The sequence below is a fragment of the Anolis sagrei genome, chromosome 6 (assembly GCF_037176765.1).
Source record: "Anolis sagrei isolate rAnoSag1 chromosome 6, rAnoSag1.mat, whole genome shotgun sequence".
NCBI lineage: Eukaryota > Metazoa > Chordata > Lepidosauria > Squamata > Dactyloidae > Anolis > Anolis sagrei.
The window spans coordinates 18,640,768-18,647,694 of NC_090026.1; positions in this window are offsets into that span (position 1 = coordinate 18,640,768).

Consider the following 6,927-nt stretch of genomic DNA (forward strand, 5'->3'; position numbering starts at 1 on the left):
AAAAACATTTCCCAAAATCCTCTAGTAGAACTAGGAACCTTGTCGCCTTTGGACTAAAAGGGAAGAACTCCTTGAAGAGAGAATATTTTGATGTGGACATACATCTGTAACCTGCTCCCTACTTTCATAAATAGGCTCTGCCAAATTCTTCTGACTTGCCTTCAGGAAAAAAAAATACAAGCCAAAGCAGCAGCCATAACTCAACCCAGAATTCATTCTGGGCTGTATGGCCATGTTCCAGAAGCATTCTCTCCTGATGTTTCGCCCACATCTATGGCAGGCATTCTTGGCTTTAGAATGTGCTCAATGGCACCCCCGATGCTGTGTTGGAGCCTATGTGTGCGCATACCTTTGTTCAACTGGAATGTCATAGTGTCAGAGGAAGACAAAGACAGACTCTCTTTGAACAACTCTTGCCGAGCCAACCCTGTGATAGGTTTGCCTTAGCATCACTATAAGTTGTAATGACTAGAAGGCACACAATGTACACACAAACCATGTTGCCATCTTGGAAAAAGTATACCCCAGCCTTCTTGTGGTCCTCAAAAGAGAGAACAAAATTTCATGCCAAACCTATTTAATTCGGACCATGAATATAAAAATGCTGGCTGCATCACTTCTAAGTTGGTGCTAAATTGAGACTTCCATGCCTAACCGGATGCCTTCCAAATGTGTCAAACTACAATCCCACTATCGCTCAGGCAGGTGCTTGGGATTGTAGCCTAACCCCTTGGAAGGCATCAGATGGAAAAGCCTTGTCTGAAAGCAATGTTCCTCCTTCAACATGGTATTTTTCACATGTGTATTTAAAGCACGTTGATCAGCCAGCTAATTAAATTTGAGAGTTTTAAAATGCTATGGGGAAAAAAACTTTTTAAAGGGACCTTTTAGAAGGGCAGGGCACCTTTTCTTAAAATGATTGAAGAAATAGACTTTAGTCTAGGTTAGTCTACAAAATTATTTTCATTCTCCATCTTTCAAAATATAATGCAAGGTGTATTTTCCTTTACCAGCAGTGCCCTCTGGTGGATCATCTTTATTTTTTAGCAAATAAGACAAAGACTGGATTATTTTAAAACTAAGGATGCGAAAAAGGACCAGCCTGGTTCAAAATGGTTTTGGAATGACAAATAATTTTCACTCATCATGTTAGAATGTGTAGCCCATGATGCTGAATTTAGGCCGGATAACTCTTTGAAATGAACAAATGCAAAGTATGACAATTACCTTTTGCTTTAGATATCCACGTGTGGGGATTGAGAAATCTGCATTGTTATTTATTTTTTTGCAAAGAGAAATTCAACCATAGAGAATTCCATTTAATCTAAGGGCCAGGCCCCATAGCACAATGGGTTAAACTCTTGTGCCAGCAGGACTGAAGAGTGACAGGTTGGAGGTTCAAATCTGTCAGTTCCAGCTCCCCATGGTAAAACATCAAAACATCCAGGCATCCCCTGGGCAACATCCTTGCAGATGGCCAATTCCCTCACACCAGAAGCAACTTGCAGTTTCTCAAGTCGCTCCTGACATACACACACACAAGAAAGGGACAGGCAACCTGTCCTCTCCTAGGTCAACCCTAATTCCCATCTGCTCAGCCAGCATAGCCAGTGATCAAGTATGATGGGAATTGTAGATCAACATTATCTGGGGGGGGGGGGACACCCCTTCCCTGCCTGTTTCAATGGCTGTTGTTAGCAGCCACCCACCAACCAGTTTCAGAAAGTTATCATCAACATTACTTGCTCCTGAATATTTTAAAAAAGCCATTAAGTTTCTTACTTGTAAGTTATTTTTTAATTTATCTGTTTCAAGTCTGGGTCGTTTTCTTAATTATTGTTGTCCTCATTGTGGTTATTATTATTATTATTAATATTAATATTTTATGTTATTTTATTTTGAATGTCTTCCAAGTATTTATTGACCAGATCTTCCTTTCTTTCTCGTCCTGCTTTCATTGTCTTTTCTTTTGTACTAAGAAAAGATTTTTTTAAAGAGTTGAGGGAATTACATTTGAAATAAAAAGTTAAAAGAATTCAAACAGAAGAGCTGTGTCTTTTATTCATGGGAGGATAAAAGTTTGGGCAAGTCATGCTCTCTCAACCTCAGAAGAAAGCAAACCCTCTCTGAACAGTTTGCTAAGAAAAAAAGCCCATGAAAATTTATCCTTCAGGCTGCCATAAGTTGAAATGGCTGGAAGGTACAGAGCAAATAAAATGCCTTCTTTCTGCAATTTACACCAAAGTAACCACTTCATCACATTTACTAAATTCCACTGAATGCTACAATTAAAATGTGGTAATCCACTGTGTTCAAGTGTTGGATAGAGCATTGTTTGCATCTTTTAATGCTCTCTCGGCTTCCTCACAGAAAAGGGTATGGACCTTGGAAAACTATAACTCCCAGGACTGGATAGTATGAAACTATGGTATTTAAAGTAAGTTCTAGCTGCATTCATTTCACCCAGAAAAGGTTCATGGACCTTGGGAAACTGCATTTCCCAAGACCAGCTCATGGAGACACGGCATTTAAAGTAAGGTCCAACTGCATTCATTCCACAATGTAGATGCACCCAGAGAAAGGTATGGATCTTGGGAAACTGTAACTCCTAGGATGAATCCATGGCATGGAGCCATGGCATTTAAAGTGAGGTGCAAGGGCCTTTATTCCATAAGATAAATGCATCAAGAGAAGGGTATGGACATTAGAATCATAGAATCAAAGAGTTGGAAGAGACGTCATGGGCCATCCAGTCCAACCCCCTGCCAAGAAGCAGGAAAATTGCATTCAAAGCACCCCCATCAGATGGCCATCCAGCCTCTGTTTAAAAGCTTCCAAAGAAGGAGCCTCTACCACACTCCGGGGCAGAGAGTTCCACTGCTGAACAGCTCTCACAGTCAGGAAGTTCTTCCTAATGTTCAGATGGAATCTCCTTTCTTGTAGTTTGAAGCCATTGTTCCACATCCTAGTCTCCAAGGCAGCAGAAAACAAGCTTGCTCCCTCCTCACTATGACTTCCTGTAACATATTTATACATGGCTATCATGTCTCCTCTCACCCTTCTCTTCTTCAAGTTAAACATGCCCAGCTCTTTAAACCGCTCCTCATAGGGCTTGTTCTCGAGACCTTGATCATTTTAGTCACCCTTCTCTGGACACATTCCAGCTTGTCAATATCTCTCTTCAACTGTGGTGACCAGAATTAGACACAATATTCCAGGTGTGGTCTAACCAAGGCAGAATACTATGGAAAACTATGACTCCTAGGACTGTGCAGCATGGAGACATGGCATAATAATAATAATAATAATAATAATAATAATAATAATAATACCATTTAAAACGGGCCCTGGCTGCATTTATTCTCCAGTGCTGATGCACCCAGAGAAGGTTATGTACCTTGGGAAACTATAACTCCTATGATCGCATAGTATGGAGCTTTGGTATTTAAAGTGAGGTCCAAGAGCATTCATTCAATAGTGTAAATGCACCCAGAGAAGTGTATAGACCTTGGGAAACTATAACTCCCAGGACCGCACAGCATGGAAACATGGCATAATAATAATAATCCTTCTCTCCCAGCTTTCCTATGCAGGTGTTTTGGCTGTTAGGAATTGTGGGAGCTGAAGTCCAAGACACCTGGAGGGCTGAAGTTTGCCCATGCCTGGTGTAGAACTACTTGATAACGCAATGGAATAATGACTTGACATGGAGACGCTCACGATAATGTTTTAAGGCTTTGTATGGTTTTTATAGTGCATGTTATTGTTTTTAACAGAATTTTATGATTGTTTACTTGTTATAATTATTGAGGCATCGAATTGTTGCCAATTTGTGAACCGTTCCGAGTCGCCTCTGAGCTGAGAGGGGCAATATATAAATATGGTAAATAAATAAATATAATCCAGTTCAAAGCAGATAATCTGGGATATAGGGCAGTGTACATCCAGCCCTAGAAGGATAGAGGCAGGACCATGGTCTCTTGAACTCAAGACAGGTAGCTGTTTTCTGAGGTCTCCGAGTAGCATTTTCCTTGGGTCGCTTTTTAACCTTTTTTGGGATTGACACCTTATATAACGGGAGCACATGTTCTGATCTCTTCCAAATTCACAAAATCTGGAAATAACAGTGGCCATGCTGGCTGTGGGATCCTGGGACCTGTAATCCCAGGAAAGCAATGTGTGTGGTGGAATGAAAATCACGTGTAGTTCACGTTTTATCAGTCCACACACTGTCTTACCAGAGAAAGAAAAAATATGCCACACAGATTATCAGTAAAGAATTAGGAGTTTACTCTTTGTTATGCAGAGCATATATACAGTCATGTGAACAGTTGCATTGACACACGCAATGTCCTTTGGAAGAGGGAAGGAAGGACCAAAGAGTGGAAGGGAAGTATGGAAGGAAAGAAAGATGGAAGGGAGGGAGGGAGGGAGGAAGGAAAGATGGAAGGGAGGGAGGGAGGGAGGGAGGAGAAAGAGGGAGAGATGGAAGGAGAGAGGAAAAAGGGAAAGAAGGGAGGGAGGAAGAGGGAGGGCAGGAGGGAGGGAAGAGGGAAGGAAGGACCAAAGAGTGGAAGGGAAGTATGGAAGGAAGGAAAGATGGATGGGAGGGAGGGAGGGAGGGAAGGAAGGAAGGAAGCGAGATGGAAGGAGGGAGGAAAAAGGGAAGGAAGGACCAAAGGGAGGGAGGGAGGAAGAGGGAGGGCAGGAGGGAGGGAAGAGGGAAGGAAGGACCAAAGAGTGGAAGGGAAGTATGGAAGGAAGGAAAGATGGATGGGAGGGAGGGAGGGAAGGAAGGAAGGAAGGAAGCGAGATGGAAGGAGGGAGGAAAAAGGGAAGGAAGGACCAAAGGGAGGGAGGGAGGAAGAGGGAGGGCAGGAGGGAGGGAAGAGGGAAGGAAGGACCAAAGAGTGGAAGGAAAGTATGGAAGGAAGGAAAGATGGAAAAGAGGGAGGGAGGGAGGGAAGGAAGGAGAAAGTGGGAGGGAAAGATGGAAGGAAGGAAGGAAGGAAGGAAGGAAGGAAGGAAGGAAGGAAGGAAGGAAGGAAGGAAGGAGAAAGTGGGAGGGAAAGATGGAAGGGAAGGAAGAGGAAAGAGGGAGGGAAGGGATGGAGGGAAGGGAGGAGGAAGGAAAGATAGGATGGTGAAAGAGAGCCTGAGAAAAGAGCCCAAGGGGCCGCATCCCCCCCCCCCCCCCCCCCGGGCCTAGGTTTTCCCATACCTGATCTACATGCTAAAGGCTCTAGGTTTGATCTTAGTGTCACTAGACTGGGGGAAAATCCAGCCTGAAATTCTGGAGATGTGCTGCCAGCCTAGGACAGATGATCTTGTGGTCTGCTTCAGTAAAAGGCAGCTTCCCATCTTTCTCTGCTATGGGGTTTATATAATACTAATCCTCCTGTCCTGCCTTGATCTCTTTTAGGCCTGGAAACCATAAAACCAACATTCCTTGCCTGCTCAATTCCTCTCCCCTCTCATCCCTTCCTCCTTATGAAATAAAGCAGACTGACACTGATTAATTCTTTAATCCCTTTAATCAAGCAGTAATTAACAAGTCCTGATCATCCCCATTCTCCACAGATGGAAAAAAATTACATGAAGCAAAGCTGATGATATAAAGCAGACAGCTGCATATAGGCTTGGGGTGGGGGCATGAAAGATGGGTGCGGAAGGGAATACTGTTTGTTGTGCAGCAGTAAAGCTTGGGAAAGTTACTGTTTGCACTACAATTCTAACATTTCCCCATTAGCATAACCACTGGCCATATTGGCTGTGGGAGATTTTGGGAGATGCAGTGCAAAAAAGTAACTGAGCCATGGCTAAGAGAGCAAGAAGGACCCAGATCCATGAGAAGAAACAATGTATGGATAGGGAAACTTAAGTAGGGCAATGTTTTCTACTGCATTACTCAATAACTATTATAGTACACACCACATATATAGATAGATACTTGGGTTTCATTCACAAGTTCAGTCACGTTACTATATTAGGAAAGAGAATAGCAAAGGTTTAGGGTAGCTCAACAACAAAGGGGAAGGCTGGATTGTAGTATACTTTCCTAAACAAATCTAATTACTAGGAAAATTGGACCACAGGATATTTAAATGACTCTTTCTTCAGTGTCATCACTCCAGTGGCAAATTTCACCATTCACAAGTACACACATTGAACAAGTTTCAGGGGAAAAGGCATGAGGGGGATCTGTTCCGGCAGTAAGAAACTTGGGGTGAAGTGAAAGAGTGTGGAAATTTTCCCTTCACACACTTGGATGATTCATAGGCTGGATCGGAAAGAGAGCTTTACGGTAACAGCTGGAATGATCATTGTGCAAATTGTGTTCACAGGTAACCTTTACAGCATTTCTCAACCTGGGGGGATGTCAGACGGGTCCCCAAAGACCATCAGAAGACACAGTATTTTCTGTTGGTCATGGGGGTTCTGTATGGGAAGTTTGGCCCAATTCTATTGTTGGTGGGGTTCAGAATGCTGAGTGTACGTGAACTATACATCCCAGCAACTACAACTCCCAAATGTCAACGTCTATTTTCTCCAAACTCCACCAGTGTTCACATTTGGGCACATTGAGTATTCGTGCCAAGTTTGGTCCAGATCCATCATTGTTTGAGTCCACGGTGCTCTCTGGATGTAGGTGAACTACAACTCCAAAACTCAAGGTCAATGCCCACCAAACCCTTCCAGTATTTTCTGTTGGTCATGGGAATTCTGCGTGCCAAGTTTGGTTCAATTCCATCATTGGTGGAGTTCAGAATGCTCTTTGCTGATTAACTATAAATCCCAGCAACTACAATTCCCAAATGACAAAATCAATCATAACACATACACACACCCAACCCAACCAGTATTCAAATTCGGGCACATCGGGTATTTCTGCCAAATTTGATCCAGTCAATGAAAATAGATCCTGCA